The sequence below is a fragment of the Papio anubis genome, chromosome 1 (genome assembly GCF_008728515.1).
Source record: "Papio anubis isolate 15944 chromosome 1, Panubis1.0, whole genome shotgun sequence".
Classification (NCBI taxonomy): domain Eukaryota; kingdom Metazoa; phylum Chordata; class Mammalia; order Primates; family Cercopithecidae; genus Papio; species Papio anubis.
This window is the reverse complement of record NC_044976.1, coordinates 128,272,111-128,293,416: the sequence shown is the minus strand read 5'-3', so window position 1 is coordinate 128,293,416 and position 21,306 is coordinate 128,272,111. Positions and strand designations below refer to the sequence as shown.

Sequence of the window (21,306 nt, the reverse complement as noted above, 5' to 3'; positions counted from 1 at the left end):
GGTATTTCATTGTGGTTTTGATTTGCATTTCTTGATGGTCAGTGATGATGAGCATTTTTTCATGTGTCTGTTGGCTGTATGAATGTCTTCTTTGAGAAATGTCTGCTCATATCCTTTGCCCACTTTTTTGATGGGGTTGTTTGTTTTTCTTTGTAAATTTGTTTGTGCTCCTTGTAGGTTCTGATAGCCCTTGTCAGGATAAGTAGATTGCAAAAATTTTCCCCATTCTGTAGGTTGCCTGTTCACTCTGATGGTGTTTCTTTTGCTGTGCAGAAACTCTTTAGTTTAATTAGATCCCATTTGTCAATTTTGGCTTTTGCTGCCATTGCTTTTGGTGTTTTAGACATGAAGTCCTTGCCTATGCTTCTTATGTCCTGAATGGTATTCCCTAGGTTTTCTTTCTCAGGGTTTTATGGTTTTTAGGTCTAACATTTGTCTCTAATCCATCTTGAATTAATTTTCAGATAAGGAGTAAGGAAAGGATCCAGTTTCAGCTTTCTACTTATGGCTAGCCAATTTTCCCATAATCATTTATTAAATAGGGAATCCATTCCATTTCTTGTTTCTCCCCAGGTTTGTCAAAGATCAGATGGCTGATGTGTGCATTATTTCTGAGGGCTCTGTTCTCTGTTCCATTGGTCTATATCTCTGTTTTCGGTACCAGTACCCATGCTGTTTTGGTTACTGTAGCCTTGTAGTATAGTTTGAAGTCAGGTATGGATGCCTCCAGCTTTGTTCTTTTGATTTAGGATTGTCTTGGCAATGCAGGGTCTTTTGGTTCCATATGAACTTTAAAGCAGTTTTTTCCATTCTGTGAAGAAACTCATTGGTAGCTTGATGGGGATGGCATTGGACCCATAGTAAATAACCTTAAGTAGTATGACCATTTTCATGATATTGATTCTTCCTATCCATGAGCATGGTATACCTCTTCTATTTGTTTGTGTCCTCTTTTTATTTCACTGAGCAGGGTTTATAGCTCTCCTGAAGAGGTCCTTTTACATCCCCTGTAAGTTGGATTCCTAGGTATTTTTATTCTCTTTTGAAGCAATTCAGGAATGGAAGTTCATTCATGATTTGCCTCTGTTTGTCTGTTACTGTGTATAGAATGCTTTGTGATTTTTGTACATTAATTTTGTATCCTGAGACTTTAAGGAAGTTGCTTATCAGCTTAAGGAGATTTGGGGCCGAGACGATGGGGGTTTTCTAAATAATCATGTCATCTGCAAACAGGGACAATTTGACTTCTTCTTTTCCTAACTGAATACCCCTATTTCTCTTGCCTGATTGCCTCTAGCTGTGAACTTCCAACACTATGTTGAATAGAGGTGCAGAGAGGGCATCCCTGTCTTGTGCCAGCGTTTTCAAAGGAATGCTTCCAGTTTTTGCCCATTCAGTATGATATTGGCTGTGGGTTTGCTGGCAATAGCTCTTGTATTATTTTGGAGGCACGCCCATCAATAACGTAATTTATTGAGAGCTTTTAGCATGAAGGGCTGCTGAATTTTGTCAAAGGCCTTTCTGCATCTATTGAGATAATCATGTGGTTCTTGTCTTTAGTTCTGTTTATATGCTGGATTACTTATTGATTTGGCGAATGTTGAACCAGCCTTGCATCCCAGGGATGAAGGCCTTACCTGATCATGGTGGATAAGCTTTTGATGTGCTGTTGAACTGGTTTGCCAGTATTTTATTGGAGGATTTTGCATCGATGTTCATCAGGGATATTGGTCCAAAATTCTCTTTTTTTGTTGTGTCTCTGCCAGGCTTTGGTATCAGGATGATGTTGGCCTCATAAAATGAGTTAGGGAGGATTCCCTCTTTTTCTATTGATTGGAATAGTTTCAGAAGGAATGGTACCAGCTCCTCCTTGTACCTCTGGTAGAATTCAGCTGTGAATCCATCTGGTCCTGGGCTTTTTTTGGTTGGTAGGCTATTAATTATTGCCTCAATTTCAGAGCCTGCTATTGGTCTTTTCAGGGAATCAACTTCTTCCTGGTTTAGTCTTGGAAGAGTGTAAGTGTCCCGGAAATTATCCATAAGAATGGACAGTTTTAAAAAATTAGTGACAGATTTCAAAATGTTCATTTTGTAAATCATTTCTGAATACTTTGGCAACAGTAACTCATCATTAATGGTTTATACTTCACTAAAATTCCATGAAAAACCAACTAGTAGCCTGTAGGATCACACAGGATAGAACATGTGAATTCTTTGGGTCAAGCAACCATAGATGTTATAACTGACAAAAAATAAATAATAAAAACAAAGTTGTACATTGATATGACCATAAATGATCAGGGAAAGAAGAAACAGAAAGTCTTGTACCCCATTATTACAAGTGTAAATTGGTTCAACCTTTTGTTCTTAATTGACACATTGTAATTGTATATATTTATAGAAGTGATGTTTTGATACATATACATGGTGTATAATGATGAAATTAGGATATTTACTGTACCCATCATCTCACACATTTATCATTTCTTTGGGATAAAAACAGGATAAAAACATTCAAAAGCCTCTCTTCTAGCTCTTTTGTAATATACTATACCTGACTGTTAACCATCATCTCCCTACTGTCCAATAGAACAGAATTTATTCCTCCTAATTATAACTCTGTACCCATTGACCAACTTCTGCCTATCCTCCTTCCTCTCCCCTCCCCAGTGTCTGATAACCACTGTTCTACTCTCTGCTTCTATAGTATCAACTTCGGGTTTTTTAGATTTCAAATATGAGTGAAATCATACAGTATCAGTCTTTCTGTGCATGCCTAATTTCATTAATTATTACCTCCTCCAGGTCTTTTCATATTGCTGCAAATCACAGGATTTCATTATTTTTTATGGCTGAATACTATTCCACTATGTATATATACCACATTTTATTTATCCATTCGTCTGTTGGTGGACACTTAGATTGCTTGTATATCTTGGCTATTGTGAATAGTGCTGCAATAAACTTGAGAGTGCAGATATCTCTTCAACATAGCAACTTTATTTCCTTTGAATATCCACACAGCAGTGAAATTGCTGGATAATATGGTAGCCCTATTTTTATTTTCTTGAGAAACTTCCATGCTGTTTCTTGTAGTGGCTGTACTAACTTACAATGACACCAGCAGTGTAAGGATTCCATCCTCTCCACATTCTCATCAACACTTTCTTTCTTTTGACATTTTGATAACAATCATTCTAACTGGAATGAGGTGGTACCTCATTGGAGTTTTGATTTGTATTTCCCCAATAATTAGTGATATTGAGCATGTTTTTTCATGTACCTGTTTTCCATTTTTATGTCTTCTTCGGAGAAATGTCTGTTAAAGTCTTTTGCCCGTTTTTTAATCAGTTTCTTTGTTTTATTGCTGTTGAGTTGTTTAAGTTCTTTATGTTCTGGGTATTAACACCTGGTCAGATGTACACTTCGCAAATATTTTCTCCCATTCTGTAAGTTGTTTCTTCACTCTGTTCATTGTTTCTTTTGCTGTGCAAATTCTTTTCAGCTTGATATAATCCCACTTGTCTCATGTTTGCTTTGTTGCCTTACTTTTGAATTTTAAAAGGTCCAATCTTTTAGAAGAACAATTTGACATTATATGTTATTACTTAAAATGTTTGTATACTTCATCCCAGAGATTCCATGTCTAGGAATTTCTCCTAAGAAATGCATGTGTAAATATGCAATAATATATCTACAGAATTATTTAATGCAGCATTAGTTGACATTTAAGAAACAACAACATCCCAAACATCCATTAATGGGAAAATGCTTGAATGTGTTATAGCGTATCTATGCAATGGAATACTTTGTCATTGCTAAGAATAATCAGGTAATATTTATCCAAAATTATCAAGTTGTAAATTTAAGACTTGTACTTTATTGTGTGTAAATTATGCCTTAATAAATATGAGTTTTAAAAGTTAGTGATGTCGATCTTTAAGTAATACCACAGAAAGATGCCCATAATATATTGCTAAGGGGAAAAAGCAGGTTGTAGCCAGTATGTTATTGTGATCCCATGCACGTGAGTGCTCTTAATGTATTTATTTATGTGTCCACATGAGTATACTTATACATAGAAAAGATCAAGAAAGTATCACCAAATACTCAACAAAGATAATTTCTGAAAAATAAAGAAAATGGTAAAACTTTTTATTTTTACTTAGGTAATTCTGTAAAGTTCGATTTTATTAAATGAAGATCTGGGTTTTCATTTTTTAAAACATTTCTGTTGTTTTGGGGAATAAGTGGTGTTTAGTTACATAAGTAAGTTTGCTTCAGACCTTTCATGAGTGGACAATTTTATTTCACACTGTGGTAAGACAGGGAGAGAGTAAAAAGTTCACAATACAACCAGACAGGGAATGGGATTAGCTGCTTAAGTTTACATATTAAAATGATGAAAATTTAAACTATCTGTATAAAACTCATTGAGCCCAAGGGACACTGACTTCAAGTAGTGTATCTAGAAGGAAATAATTATCATAAATATCAACTAAGTTTGCATGAATGAACCGTGCGAACACTGTAGTTTCTACTGAGGGCATTAATGTCTCTAAACTCATGGTTCCTTCAATTTGAGTCACATATCCGGAGCAGTTTATTAATCATGCAGATACTCAGGACCTACCCTATATTTACTGAGTAAAATGCTAGAAGAGTAGGGCCCAAGAATTTGTATTTTTGCAAGCTGCTTTAGTAAAAGAGTATTTGAAGAGTAATTTATTTGAAGGTTCCTGAATCTATGTGTAGTTTTAAGCCATATTATTTGTTTGCAATAAATAAGTAGCAGGAGTTTTATTTTCTATTTAGAGAAAGAAAGAGACAGAGAGAGAGAGAGAGATAATGGAGAAGTAGAGAGAGAATGACAGATAATGGAAGAGACATTTCCTTTTTTGCCCTAAAACCACCTGTTTTGAAATTGAAACCACGTCATCCTAAAGTCCTTTAATTTAGTGAAAAAAGAAGCAGTGTGGTAGCAAGGAACAAATAAAATGCTTATGCTCTTTGACTTAACAATCTCTCTCTTAAGATTTTGCCTTCTGAAACGATCATAGATGTACATTCCTGAAAATTGCAGACCCTAAATTGTCAAGAATAAGACTCATTAAATAAATTATGTTTCGGCCATTTAGGGAACATTTTGTGGCCACTGAAAGATTCAGGAATGATATTAATAACATAGAAAAGTTTTCATAATATACTAATAGAAAAACAAGTTACCAAGTCTATAATTATAATTCCTATTCCATAAAAAATACACATAGACTGTCAAGTATATGAAGATGGAAAAGAAAACTGGAAAAACATATGCCAAAATGTGACTGGTGAGACATTAGGTAATTTTTACCTTTCAACTTTTTGCTTTTGAACTTTTCTCAAAGCTCATGTGTTTAAACAGAAAAAAAGAAATTATAATTATTGTAATAACCCTTTTCCCCAACCCATTTTTTGAAATACAGTCTATTTGGAAAAACAATGAGAGGAAAAGGGAAATGATGAGATGAACCAAATAGCTGCTGTTGTGTTTCTCATAGCTTCGCTGATCCTGCAAGCTCCACTTTCTGTGTTTGAAGGAGACTTCGTGGTTCTGAGGTGCCGGGCAAAGGCGGAAGTAGCACTGAGTACTATGTACAAGAATGGTAACGTCCTGGCATTCCTTAAAAAATCTCTGACTTCCGTATTCATCATGCAAGTCTCAAGGACAATGGTGCATATCACTGTACTGGATTTAACGGAAGTAATTTCTGTGTTTCTTCCAACATAGTCAAAATCCAAGTCCAAGGTAAAGCCTTGATTATTTTGTGAAGTGAGTTGGTCAAATGGAGACTCCCTGGGGACATAGAGGTAGAACAGGAGGAAAAGGGTGGGCTGGAATACCATTAAACCTCGGGGTATATTCCTGCAAGGACCAAAAGAAGTACAGTAGTGCTTTGGGCTGAAGGAAGTCAGGGATCGATGGCATCCATTTCTTTGCCTGCTTTTGGATGTGCTGCTGCTTGAAGTGTGTTTTTCTCCAGAGCACATCTCAGCCTCATTGCTCTGGGACTATTGTGATTCTTCTCTCTAGAGCTGTTTTCACATCCAGTGTTGAGAGTCAGCTCCTCCCAGCCCATCAACCCATCAGACAGAGCCCAGTGACCCTGAGCTGTGAGACCCAGCTCTCTCTAGAGAGGTCAGATGTCCAGCTCCAGTTCTGCTTCTTCAGAGATGGCCAGACCCTGAGATCACGCTGGAGTAGCTCCCCGAAGTTCCAGATCAGTGCCATGTGGAGTGAAGTTTCAGGGTCCTTCTGGTGCGAGATAGATACTATGGCTCACACGGTCGGAAAACTGAACCTGAGATCCCAAATATGTGTGCAGAGTAAATGTTTGTAAAGGGGATATTGGAGACAGAAAGAGGAGGGTAGAGTAGGGACATTGCTTACACCTTAGTTCCTTTTTTCCTCTAAGTGGGCAGCAGGGGTCTATTCGAGACAGATTCTAGTGCTATCTTGAGTTCTTCTTTCTGCTAGTGCATTAAGAGTGGAATGATTATCAACAGACTCCAAAAAATATCAAAACTTCTGGATCTTTGCTAAATCTCTCTAAATTTGCCCTTTCATATTGCAAAATTATCAGATATTTATTGGGTGTCCATAATTGTGCTATAGTGGCTGTGGAGGACACAGATGATATATGAAGCTTTATCCCTACAGGCAGGAAACAACTTGCATTATAGTTGGAAAAGAAAGAGAGTACTCTATAATATTCATTAAAATTTGCTTTGTGCGCTACTAGTAGTGGTTGTCAACGTTTATAAATGTTCCATTTGTACCTGAAAATAAAATCCTTCCTTTAATTATTGAGTGTTAGGTTTGGTATTTACCTATTAAATCAAATTAGAATTTTTCTCCTTATATATTTTTATCTGTATTTTCCAATTACTGAGATTCCTGTTAAGATCTCTTACTATGAAAATAGATTTGTTTTTCAGTTCTTGCAGTTCTGTCAATTTTGTGTTATATATTATAAGGCTATGTTATTGAAAGTGTTGTTACGCATTGCTGGTAGATGAAGAATTATTGTATGACCCACACTATGGTCTAAATATATGTGTCCTCTCCAAATTCATACATTGAAACTCAACTCCTAAGATGATGGCAATAGGAGGTAGGATCTTTGGGAGGTGATTAGGTCATGCAGAGATCTCACGAATGGGGTTAGTGTCCTTATAAAAGAGACACTAAAGAGCTAGTTACCCCCTTCACCATATAAGGACATAGTGAGAAAGAACCATCTATGAAACAGAAAGCAAGTCCTCACCAGACACTGAATCTGTGGGTGCTTTGATCTTAGACTTCCCAGCCTCCAGCTGTGAAAAATAAATTTTTGTTGTTTATAAGCCACCCAGTCTATGGCATTTTATTATTGCAGCCCAAATGAACTCAGGCAATCTCCTTTCACTCTATCATGTCTCTTATAAACACTAGCTGAATTTACCTTTCTCTCAAATCTCTTCATTTCTGCTGTCTAATTGGTGAGGTTTTTCCCATTTAAGGTATTGTGACTGCTGATGTATATGGAATTATTTCTATCACCTATTATTTCCTTCTATTTGTTGTGTTTTACCTATTTTCTTTTCCACTTTCCTTCATGTAATTAAGTTGAAATCTTTATTCTATTTTTTCTTTACTTTTTTGGAATTTATACACTGTATTTCCATTCATGTAGAGATTTGACCTGAAATTTTTATATGTATCTCTAACACAAAGCCTATATAAATATCTCTTTATATCCACTTCCTAAAAATTAAAGGACTTTGAAGCACTTTCAAACTTCTCATCTTCTTCTTGTCTCATTCAATATTATTATTTTTCTGTATTTCCACTACCACAATTATAAATTATTTTTTATGAAATCAGTGTTCAGATTTATTCCCTGTTTGCCAATTTCTCTGCACACTATTTCCTGTCCCTTTTCAAACTTTCCTTCTGGGACCATTTTTCTTCATCATGAAGTTCTTTAGTGCTTGTCTAATGGTGGTGTGCATTCCCAGTTTTATTTTGCCTGGAAATCTCTTTAGTTTATCCTTGTTGAGTAATAGTTCCCCTGAATAGATAATTCAAAGATTAATTGAATTGAATGTATAATGTTTGATGACATTATACATTATATAATCCTGCTGTGTTGTAGTTTTCCTTTCATTCTTTTGTAGATAATCTGTCTTTTCTACCTCTGTTTATTGTACAATTTTATCTTTGTCTATAGTGTGTAATATATTTATTCAGGTTGATAGCTGACCCAATCATAGGCAAAACCAGTGCCAAATGAAGATCTGAGTTAGACCAATCAATAAATTTAAAAAACGGAAAATTAATAATATAACATTTATAATACAATCAATGCTTCCAAGAAAACAGGGTGTATAAGAAATGACTAAAGACCCCTGGGAAAAGTGAGGAGCCCAGGTCTAGAGAAGGTGTCTGGGGTTAATCAAGCCTTCTGCTTCCATCACTGGGGATAGAGCATCTCCCACCCCAGTGGTTCCTAAAGGCACCTGATTCCACGGTGACCCTTAGTGAGATATTCTCAGTCAATGGAGGTCCACTTCTGACACGCACAGGCTCCCAAGTTGTGACTCCCTGGATTTACTTCCCTACTAAGGAAGTTTGAAATATTATCTGAATATATAGATATATATTTACCATCAATACTTTTTAATATTTGCTAATGTCTTTTACCTGTTTCTTTGCTTATGATTCTTCCTTCTCATTCCCTCCTGCCTGTTTTTTCTTCAAAATATTTTGTTTTGTATTACAGGCTTGACTTCGCCCTTTAGCTCTTTCTAGGGTTTAAGCATAGTTTTCTGAAGCTCTGTTGCAAATTTCTCTGTTAACTGTGGTTCCCAGACTGAGACTTCTGGTTAGTGGCCTTTGCTAACTCTCTATCAGAAGCTTGTGCATTTCCTAACATGTTGGTAATTTTTTACTGTTATCATATCTTCAGCAGTGATTGTTCTTTACAAGAGCCTACACTGTGCCCTGAGCTGAGGAAGTCTCCTCATGGTTTTATTGTTTCCCCTGCTGGGGTCCTATAGGTTTCATCTATTTTTAAGGTAGCTTCTGGGGTCAAAGTTCTAGCACAAAGTGAAAACTGATGTCCACACTCATTCACTGTGCAGGATTGGATTCCAATTTCTCACAGATTCCATCTTTAAGACAGGACAGGTGGCATTCCCCAACCTGGTTTCCCAAACGAGAAGACAGACTCGTTCTCCCACCCCAACCCCTCATCTGGCTTTGCGCAGCTTCACTACAAGCACAGACACAGCCTAGACTTCATTCTCATGTAGGGATATCAAACATGGGCCTCTAAGGTCTGCTTCTGGTTCTGATAACTTCTTGGGTCTCCAGAACTTCAAATCCCACTCACCCCCTTAGCATTGAGTTCCTTCTTGTTTCTGTACCTGGAGTTTTCCTGAACCTAAGTTACATAATTAAAATATTTTTGTTATGTTTTTATCAAGCACTATTGTGTGGTCAGAGTGTTAGGAGGGGCTTACTGAGTCAGTTCAAGTGCCTTCTTCTCTGGAAGTTTCCAAAGTATCTTTTCCATTTCTGTAATTCTTGTTGCCCACAAACATCCAACATTTGGGATGTAGGCAGCCATTACTTCAGGCAGAGGTTAGACCCTACTGAGAATGCAGAACTCAGTGTTCACCTTTTGACTGCCAAAATGGGCAAGAACTAAATTTTATTGATAGAAAAAAAAAATAGATTTGTGTGTTCCAAACCAAAGATTGTAGATTCAGAGGATAGAGTTCTTCCAAGTCACAAACTAAAACAATGCCAGGTAAGAGATGTAATTTTCCACCATCTATATATAACATTCTGGATCTAAGTGAGCATTGAAGAAATGCCTAAAGTTGAGACTCTGATTATGACTTAGAAGGAACTTGATATCACCATTTCCTAGGGCTCAACAGAGGGGGCTGTGGGGCAGAAGGGAACAGAGCAGGCCAGGTGATAGGACCTCCAGATAGGCTGACAGGAAAAACAAAGGCAGGGGGATTAGGTCTCACTTACCTTTGACAAGGGAGGGCAGGGCCTCCTCCCAGGGGGCCCTGTTGAGCAGAAATTGGGGCATGGTATGTTTCAGAAGAACAAAGACCTCTAGAAGTGCTACAATTTCTCCTCAGCCTGTGCATGATGCTGGGAGATTCTGAAGTTCTCTTGGGCGTCTATAGAGAAATGAATTACTGAGAGAGGTCGTGGGCCAGAAGATGCCTAAGCTAAAATAAGGAAGGTCAGAGTGCATGGACTTCATTACAGAGGCCGTGGCAGGAACCACAGGTGTCAGCAGCACCTGCCCACCTCAGTCCCTGCCAAGCGGGACCAGTCCCATCAGCAGCAGATGTGGAGAGTGATACCCAAAGATCAGGACAAAATTCCCTGTAAACACCTACAAAGGTGACAGAAGAGCCAAAAAATGGACTTCCTTCCCCCAACTCCATGAGGACAGGCAGGGAGAAGCGGTAAAGAGGATGGAGATGAAAGAGACGGGAAAGGCCTTCCTGAGTAGTTCTATGTGGCCATCAGTTGGTTCTCTGGGCTTGACAGTGTCCAGGTGAATTATTTCTCCCCCAGGGCATTTTCACAGCTTCTCTGGATAGATAGCCTTTTTCACCCATGCTGAGAATCTGTATCCTACTTTGTCATTCACAACACACTCTCAGGGTGACCACTGATGACTCTCTCTTTGACCCCCGTTTCCTGGCTGCTCCGTTTCCATACAGACTCTCCCTACTAGGGTTCTATTTTCAAGTGACCCTCTCGAACAATTCTTTTAAGGTCCCATGTCCAGCAGATGAAAAGCAGGTTCACTTGACTCCTCAATGGGGATGCAGTTTCCCCACTGGTGATCCTGACTCTGCGGCCATAGGCTGTTTCAGCAGCATCTCCCACTTGAGTTTCTCAGATGTGAGTTAGGCACCTGTCCAGTGCATCCCCAAGGTGCAGGGGACACATATTGAGCTCTCCAAATGGTCTCATTGATGCCCCTCTCACCAGGATTGAGGTGAAGGATAGGTACTCATGGGGTGTGGAGGGAACTCACAGCATAGCTCTTTCCAAAGAATTTTTCTTCCTATGATCTCCAAATCCTAAGTTTTTATGCCTTCAATATAAATGAGAGCATAAGAGTCTCAAACCCAGTTTTCAGAACTAGCTTTGCAAATTCTTCAGTGGAAGGCATTTTCCCAAGAGGTTTTATTGTACCCTGCACGTTCTCTGGGGATTGTAAAGGGTCTGATGAGGCATTTGAAGAACAATGAATGTGGACTCAGCTGCATCTAGTACAGGCAGGGGACACACAACTAGTGGAGGAAGCTGCGAGACTTTGGCTGATACACCTTCTCTAAATCTGGAGTTCTGTACCACTTTCTCAGGATATGACTTTGGGCAAACTATTTTACTTCTTCGAATCCTGGTTTCTTTGGCTGTGAAATATCTTCCTGCTCAGCAAGGTGCTCTGAAACTAAATTAGATAATCAGTGAAGAACATGCCTCAGAATAAAAATAATTATTATTTTATTCCCTCCTTCCCCAGAGTCTGTGCCCCTCCCCCAGATCCTGGCTCAGTCATCATCCATTATACCAGGCTAGTGCTACGTCACCATGGAGTGTAGGGTTCCAGGGACCACAGAGGACCTGAATGTGACCTGAGAGAGCCAGGGCCTCCCCAGGGAGCTGGAGCAAAGAGGGACACTAGGACCAGTCCCCCAACCCATGGACTCTGGCAGTGAGCCTGCTCCCAAGCCAGTGCAATGCCAGCCTCACTTGTGTAGTCAGCAATTATGTGGACCAGAAAACTGCCACCAAAAACCTTGGGGAACTACGTTGGGCTCAAAAAAGTGCCAAGCAAGGTGAGTATGCTCAGCTCAGAAGACACTTCTTTTCCTGGAGATTGGGGAGTTGTGCTGACCATCCCATGCCAACCTTGCCACCTCTGGACAATAAATGCCAGCTGGGAAGACTCACCAATAGTAAAAATTTGCATATGCCCCAGGAAACTATCCGAGGAAGGGATGGAATCAGGGGTTTTAGGAAAAGAATAGCTATACTAGGCACTTACCTCTGCTCTGCTCTGAATCCTACTTGAACAGCCACTGAGTGTGTGAGGAGTCACATTTGTAGCAAGTGATTTCAACTGGGAAACATGAAGAAGTTAGAGAAAGGCAAGTTTTAACTCATAATATTAGAGAAGAGCTTTCTATGGTCAGAGTCATACAAAAATGGAATGGAAGCCTTAGGACACACTGAGGCCCCTGTCATTGGTGGGGCATAAGCATAGCCATAGCCACTTGATAGGGGTATTATAAGGGCAGACAGGGGCAGGACTTTATGGTAAGGTGTTATAAGTACATGAGGGCGGCAGGACTTTATGGTAAGTTTCCTTCCAGAATCTAGAGTTACCTAGATTCTAGGTAACTGTCTTTGACAAAAATCACATAGGCTTATTCCCAGCCACAAACCACCAGGTGGAGCAGAGTGCCTGACACTGAGCTAGTCCTCTGCAGGAAGCATGGCAGCCCCAGGACCCAGTCACCCAGTCACCTCTCTCTCCCTGCTCTGTTTCTGACCCAGTAGGGACTGGAACTTCACTCTTATTCCCATTACCATGGACGATGCTTGCAAAAAGCCTTGTGCTCCTTGGGCTCCTTGGGAAGCTGGGAGTGGAACTCACCAGGAAAAAAATTCCAGCAGAAGGGAAGTAAGAACTACCCAAGCAGCCTTGACAACTGGGTGGGACTTTATTCCTTGTTCACCAAGTTTTCTGAACCATAAATGAAAACTTTCTATCTTCTGCCAAGATGTACATTGTATTTGTTATTACAAAAATGGTCTGTTCATTACAAGTTTGAGTGAATCCACTGTCAGTAGGATTTGGTCCTTAAGCCTTTGAAAGAGAAAAGATGAATATAAAGTTTTAAAGTATTTCCTGTGTTGGTTTTTTGAGTTTTATACACACATGTAAACCAATTTAAGTAATTTATGTTTTCCAGAAATTGTACATTTAGTGAATATTTTACATTAAATAGATGTTAATTATATATTATATCTCTTAGAGTTTTTTCTTGTTGTTGTTTGGCTATTTCATATGTGAGAGCAGCTTGGTCAAAGGCTAAGTGATAAATTTGATGAAGATTCTAACCTTGAGAGCTACAGAATCCCATTCACCAGTTCACAATTTTTCTCATTGGGTCTGTTTACCAAAGCAGTTTGGTGATTCAGCAGTTACTATGTGGTATGTGGTATATTGAGGGATGTCCTCTTCCTCTATTCTATTTACTAAGAATTTGGAAGTAAGGGAAATAAGGCTGTGTGGTTTTGTTTGTCTGTGTTTTAGCAGTTAAATGTAATTCTGTGTACCTAGCTCACAGGAGAGGTATAGAAATTCTATAAGGGTAAGACTTAATCTCTTAAGGGTAAGACTTCTTAAGCGTAAGACAATCTCACATGACCTAAGAAACAATATGTCAATCAGAAAGACAGGTAATTAGAAATGAAGCACAAAGAAAGGTATGTGATAGAGACAAATAAAGTGCCCTGTTAAACTGGAGGAGATTACTTTGCACTGATCCAGTAAGTCCTATTGCCCTGATCTAGTAAGTCCTACAATGTACAAGAAGAGCTCAGACTCCAGATTGTTGGCGGAATCCACACTAGCAGCATCTGCTCACTGGCTCTGACTCCCAGCTCCCCAAGCAACTTATGGATGTCTTGGTTTCCCATGTGGTCTGTCTTTGGAAAGAGGATGCACTGGTTAGGGTAACAGAAATATCCAGTCCAGTTGACAAGTATACTTCTTACTGTCAATTAATAAATATGCATTCTGGACTTGTCTATTCATAGTTTGTCACATCTGTTAGCAAGATTTTGCATCCCCAAGACAGGTCAGCTTTGGACAGTATTTGATGAAGCATGAAGCCACTAGTCTCAGTCTCAGGGTCTGAGGGTCGGACTCAGAACCTTGGTGAACACACCAGGATAAGGCCAAACTGTGGGATCTCATCATTCATTCATTCCTTCCTCAGCCATTAATTATTGTGCTGTACACTGAGGACATGCTGAGGATTGTCTTGGAAGACAAGCTGTCAGCCTCTGCTTGCCATATACATTCCCGTTTGAATTTTATGAAGATTCCACAAAAACCACATGTTTGAGTTCTCAAGTGCAATTATGCATGAGAATTACATATTGACTTTTTAAGAAACACAGATGATCCGCAATTTGGGGATAGGGTCCAGACATTTGTGTTTTTAAAAGCTCTGTGTGTGGTCCAATGAACAACCAGGGTTGTGAGCAATTCAAAGGATTGTTCATTTGGATCAGTTAGACCAAAATTTCACTTTGCCTGTACCGTCTACACAGATCCAGAGATGATTATGAGTGGTTTCAGTAAAGATCCTGAAGGGGTTGTTTCAACACAAATAGAATGCAAAAAGAGGAGCATGTACATAAAAACTATAACTGGTTACCAGGATGACAAGCCTCTTGTTGGCGTAATGTGGCTTTATCTATTTGGAGCACAGCACTGAGCATGTCACTTGCATGCTAAAAAACTGTAATAGATAATCTCTTTTTCTGATAACTATTACAGAGAATCTGATGACACAAAATTAAAAAAAAAAAATAGACCTCAGAAAATAACCACTGTTAACTGTTTCAACTTTTAGACTTCCTTTATGCCCACATAAACATGTGAATAGAGACAGAAGACACACTTCACAATTTCAAATCTTAACAGAAAGCTAAAATAATCAAGATGATGTAGCACTGACACAAGGATTGATTACGGGAATAAAATTTAAAGCCCAGAAATAAATCCACCCATCAATACCCAATTGATTTTCAACAAGGGCGCCAGAACAATTCAATGGGATGAAATTAGAAATCAATAATGATAATAAGTTTGGGAAAATCACAAATCTGTGAAAACTTAAAAAGGTACTCTTCAACAACCAAGGTGTCAAAGAAGAAATCACAGTGGAATTAGAAAACACTTTAAGATTTAAAAAAAAAAAAACCTTGAAAATACAACATACCTCATACCATAAAAAAATTAGTTCAAAATGTATCAAAGACTAGATTGTAAGAGCTAAAACTAAAAAACTCTAAGAAAAACATAGCTGAAAACATTCATTAATGAAATTATTTGCTTATTAGACAGTAGTTTCTTAGATATGGTACCTAAAACACAAACAACCAAAGAAAAAACAGATAAGTTGGACTTCAACAAAATTAAAAACTTTTATGCAGCAAAGAACATCATCAAGAAAGTGAATAATGACCCAGGAAATGGAAAAAAAATTTGCAAATCATATACCTTATAACAGTCTACTATCCAGAAAATATACAGAGCTCTTATACCTAAATGATAAGAGCACAAATAACTCAGTATTTTTAATGAGCAAGTAATTGGAATAGACATATCTCAAATGATGTGGAAAAATATTTCACATCATTAGTTATTAAATAAATGAAAATCAAAGTCACAATGAGATACTTCTTTATATCTACCATGATGTTATAATTTAAAAGTCACACAATACCAAATGCTGACAAGCATGTGGAAAAATCAGAACCCTCATTTATTGCTGGAGGGAACGTGAAATGGTGCAGCCACATTGGAAAGCAATTGGGCAGTTTCTCAAAATGTTAATCACATAGCTTACACATGACCGAGCAATTCCACTCCCAGGTAAGCTTCCAACAAAACTGAAAACATATTTATATAAAAACATGACATTATTCATGATAAACAAGGTGAAAATAACTGAAATGTTCATCATCTAATGAATGACTGAACAAAATGTAGTATATGCATACAATGCAATATTTAATCTTTATTATTTTCTTCCTTCTGCTTGCTTTGGGTTTGGTTTGCTATTCTTTTTCTAGATTCTTAAGTTGGAAGGTTAAGTTATCGATCTAAGATCTTTCTTTTTGTTTAACATAGGCATTAATAGCTATAAGCTGCCCTCTGCATACTGCTTTCAATATAGCCTATAAGTTTTGGTATGTTGTGTTTTCAGACTTTTTCATCTCAAAGTATTTTCTAATTCCATTGTTATTTCCTCTTTGACACTTTAGTTGTTGAAGAGCGCATTTTTAAATTTTCATAGATGCGTGGTTTTTCCAAATGTCTTATTGTTACTGATTTCTAATTTCATTCCACTGGCTTTGGAGAACATACTTCGTATGATTTCGAACTTTTTAAGCGTATTGAAGCTTATGAAATAAAGTTTTATGACCTAATATGTTGTCTTTTTGAAAGAACATTCCAGGTACAGTTGAAAAGAATGTGTGATTAGCTCAATAGTGAACAAGCAGTTCAAAAGAAGGAAGATGAATAGTTCAATAAACTTGTTAGGTCTACGTGGTTTAGGGTATTCTATTGTCTTCTATTTTCTGAATAGATTTTCTAGTCATTATTGAAATTGTTTTATTAAAGTCTTTAATTGCTGTTGTTGAATTATCTATTCATACTTTCAATTCTGTCAGTTTTTGCTTCATCTTTTAAGGCTCTTTTGTTAGTTGCATGTATGTATGTTTAGAAGTATTATGATTCTTTATTCCTACATTGTCACCTTTTTCATATCAAACAATTATTTTGTATGGTGTCATTTTAGTTCCCTTCTTATACTATATATTTTGCAGTTATTTTCTAAGTGGTTTTCCTAGGGATTACAATTGACATATTAATTTATACATACCTGGATTGTATTAATATCAGCTTAATATAAACATTAATAATATAATATATTGCAAGATCTGGGCAGCAGCCCGCAATGCAACGGGGCTCTCTTTGTTCCCAGGTGGATCGGCAGGTTGAGAAATAATAGACACACACAAGATAGTGAAAGCTGGGTCCAGGGGGGTCACCGCCTTCTGGTCTCACGGTGCCAACAATGCACTGGATATGCCAGCATTTATTATTAAGTTTACTGAGGGTGGGGGTAAGTTAGTGAGGGATTTAGGGTCACTTGATTGAGGTGAGATGGTCACATGGGGATGAAGTAATTCTTTAACATAACATCTGTATGCAAAAGTACAGTATACAGAGGTAAGAATTTACAATATAGTGTGTGCATCAGTAATTTCTAACAGAGCCTTAAAACAGGAACACAGTCTTTCCATAACCTATGATTAGCAAGATATTAATCAGCAGTAACAGTTGCAGCAAAAGCTGGTTGCAAACAATTCATAGAAACAGGACGTGAAGTTAGACAGCCAGTTAGACCAGAATTTCTCAGAAGGGAGTATGCCTTAACTCTAAAGAGGCCTAGAGGAGTCGCAGCAAGATGCGGACGTTTATAGCCCTATCTTATCCATATGGACAGACACCCCCCATGCGTCCATTTATAGGCTCTCCACGAGGATCGCATTCCATTACCAGAGCTATGAACATCTGCTTTTCTGCAATAGGAATCCTGGTGATGTGAAACCTCCCTGACTGCACGTCCATTCATAGGCTCTCTGCAGGGGGAAGCACATCACGTGCTGTTGGCTCATTCTGGCAGTCCAACCTGGCATTGTCTTTACACAATTCTGCATGCAATTTTGTATTTACAATAATCAGGAGCATTTCATCTTTTACTCCATAGCAATAGTTTCAGGGGGGTCTCCCTACAACAATATATAATATTTAAATAACAGAACTCATTTAACTGTCCTGAATTTAAGGTCAACATATTAAAATGCATAATATATTACAACCAAATGTAAAACATAACTGAAGAAGAAAAGATACAATGCACAAAATTAATTTTTTTAAATAAATGTAGAAAGGGTTATCCTTAACTGGAGATTGTCTCTCCCTCTCTCCCTTGAAATTCTCAAGAGATTGTCAACCATTTTTTCACATTTACGTATTTTAGGATAGAGAGGTAGTCAAGACTTCTTTACTCTTCTCTGTTGTATCCAGATCACAGTTTCTCCACAAAATGTTTGATACCCAGTCCTTTGAGGATATATCTGACTGTATCACACTCTACACCTCCTTACTGCAGTCATCTATCTACCAACCTCCTGGTCATTTCTCACCAAAATCAAACTCAGACATTTTCTTTAGCCAAATTCCTGTACTCACCCTGCATGGCATCAGCACCCATGCGTGCATCAACTAGGATACTTGGCTGCAAATAACCAGCTCTGATTCGGGGTCAGGAAGTCACCACGAGCACTGCTGGCTGCAGAGTCATGCCATACCTTCTAAATGCACATTGATTCAAGAAAAATCAAAGACCAACACCTTTTCTCCCAATACCCACAGATATAGAGAGACACATGTGGGCCTCTGCTATGGCAGAAAATCCAGTGACACCATCACTGTCCTTAACACAGAAGGCCAGAAAAAGCAAAAGGGTGACTTCTGCCTCACTTCCAACCTCCAATCCCACCTCTGACAATGAAGCTTAAATCACTTTCAGAGCCCCAGCTGCCACAGAACCTGGTAAATGTGGGGTTTGCTTTACTGCCTCCAGGGTAGAGGAACTCCACTGAGTACCTGCTCACCATTATCTACCACACCTCTTTTACTACCCTGCTAAAATCCCATGGATAAGCACATCGAACATTCCAGCCAGGCTCCTAAATAACTCTGTTTCACTACCACCAGGTCTTACCTAGTTAGCAAATCATGAACCTTGTATTGATCCAACCTCTGCACAACTCTCACACTGCCTGACAGAATCACCAGTCTTCTGGATGACCTATCACAAATTCACAATACCTAACCACAACAAAATGTTAACACCATTCAACAATCAGTTAAGTGCATGACAGCTAAAGATAGTATAAACTAATAATAGCCAGCACATACTGAGTGCTTTCTATGCGCCAAGACTGTCTAAAGCATTCTGCAGGTTTTAGTTCATCTAATCCTCATAAGCACTCTGTGAGATAGATGTCACTATCCCCGTTTACAGATTTTGAAGGAAGAGACATAGAAAGACTAAGTCATTTCTCAAGTCCTCACAGCTGGGAAGTATCAGAACCAGGATTTAAATCCGGGTAGTTTGAATCCAGAGCCCACACTTTCATCATTCTGCTGACTGCCTCTCACATTCTCTCAAACTTCTATCTGCTGTGGACTGAATTGTGTTACCCTCCCCTCCCAAAATTCTTATGTTGGATCCCTAAAGCCCCATGTGATGGTGTTTGGAGATCAGAACTTTGGGAAGTAAGTAGGTTAGACGAGATCACAAGGGTGGAGTCTTTATAATGGGATTAGTTTTCTACAATAAGATGAATATATCGAACTCTCTCTCTCTCTCTCTCTCTCTCTCTCTCTCTCTCCCCCTCCCCATGCCCCGCCCCTCACTCACCCCCATCACTCTCTAGCCACCTTGTGAGCACACGGTGAGAAGGCAGCCATCTGCAAGCCAGAAAGAGAGACCTCACCAGAACCCAACCATGCTGGCTCCCTGATCTCGGATGTCCAATCTCCAGTCTGTGGTGTTCTGTTATGGCAGCCTGAGCAGACTAAGACACTAACCTATCTTATCACTCGTGGTAAATGAGAGAACCTCCCATTTTTCAGAAAAAAAATGAACAGTAGAAAGTAATGTCTTCAAGTTCTTACCAGCACACTTCCTACTGACCTGCCTTTATATTCATCTGTCCTAATTCTCACACTGTCCCCACACAAAGCAGTGTGCTCCTGTTGTCTAAAGTGAGTGCCTTCTCCTGTGGTTCAAGTCCCTTTTCCTCCCACTGTTTCAGGAACACCGATCTCTAATGCAGTTCCCCTTTCTCTAGTGTGTTCCATGGACCCTGCTCAGTCCTTTGCTGCAGCCCTTAAACATTCTCAGGACTCTCCCCTCTCAGCATCCCCTTAACCTCACCCTGCAACTATCTCCTGTTTCTTCATCTTCCATGTCACAGCTGCACTTGTACACTTGCTCCAAGACACTCACTCCTCGGACTTCCTCCACCAGCAAATTTACCCACAGGAACTCAATGAGGGTGGGGAACCGCCAGCATTTGCTTTCATTGCTCCTTTCTGTCTCTTTCTGAGAACTGTCTTCCTTGGGATTTTCGTCATACTGTCTCCTAAGATCCTGCCTCCACCATTCCTCAGGCTCAACTGCTGCCTCCCTCTTCTGCACTCCACTTTCCCCTCAAAGTAGCTGGGTCTTGTCATGAGACTGTTTCCATCTCATTTGGTGCCCTTTTGCCACCTTCAGTGATCATTCCCATGCTGCTGTGCCCAGCTGTGTCTCCACCACCCTCTGCCTAACATCAGTTCCATTCAGCTCCCTCTGCCAGGCGTCTCCATTTCATTGATGCCTCAAGCTCAGTGTGTTCCGCTGCGCATCTTTGCCTTCCTGAGACTCTATTTCGTTTCTCGTTGTTCTGCCGCGATACATCCAGGAGCCTGGGTATGTCCGGCTCCCTTCCTCTCCTGACCCACGGAATAGGAGTTGATCAAGTCCTAGAATGTGTCAGATCATTGGTGACACCTCACGACACAATGGTTCATTTTGCATTATGAATGCAGAGGAAGAAATGGTAAACTTGGCTGTTTCACCATGCTATTGTTGAGAACATTTATATGTAGAATACTGGCATGCACACACCATCTTCCCATTTTGCAGCATCTTCGCTCACCTCTGTTCTACATTTAAGACCGGCCATGGGCCAGCCTGATATTCTTCACTTGTCCATATCACTGACTTTGCGGCACCGTAAGTTCTTTGTTTTATCATATGGAACTTGGAGAAAAAAAAGATACGTGGCTGTTGGGAAATGAAAGCCAGAGTATCATTGTGTGTCTCTAGCAATAAATGGTATTTGTCTCACAGGAGAAGAGTTGGGTGAACTGGAGTGATTTAACTGGTCCTACAAAAAGATAAAAAACTATCCTCTTCTCTCACCGGTCCCCATCACCACCTCTTTTCCTCATGCAAACAAGGTAACCTGCTTTTTGCTCAATTTTTAATGCAAACAAAAAAAAATTGTCTGGTTTGTCTCTTCCCTTCAATCTCCCCAGCTTAGCCTTCAGTTCCACCTGTAGTATTCAGATTCCCAGAGATCAGAGGGGAACCAGACAAATTTATTATCCCTCATCCCCAGCCTCTTCAAAGGACACGCATACATGCACCACAAACACATGAATGTGTAAATACATACAAACACACAACCCACACACACCAGCTTCCAGTCAGGCCACTGTGTGTGAATTATAACTGAGATCATCCCGAACTATGAAGATTACATGTTAAACAAGGATTCTAAGTACCCGAGGACATAATCAC

The 21,306-nt window shown here is 39.1% G+C and overlaps 1 long non-coding RNA gene across 3 annotated transcripts in view; it reads right to left on the bottom strand.

Annotated features, from left to right (window-relative positions):
- Positions 1–9,720: 9,720 nt before the first annotated feature.
- The window catches only part of LOC103876822, a 58,269-nt gene continuing 46,683 nt past the window's right edge, over positions 9,721–21,306 (bottom strand). For all 3 annotated transcript variants that reach the window (XR_004177800.1, XR_004177798.1, XR_004177799.1), the window contains exons 4-5: positions 12,117–12,191; positions 9,721–11,519 (exon numbers count right to left, since the gene is read on the bottom strand). This is a non-coding gene — a long non-coding RNA (uncharacterized LOC103876822). The remainder of the gene's footprint in view (positions 11,520–12,116; positions 12,192–21,306) is intronic.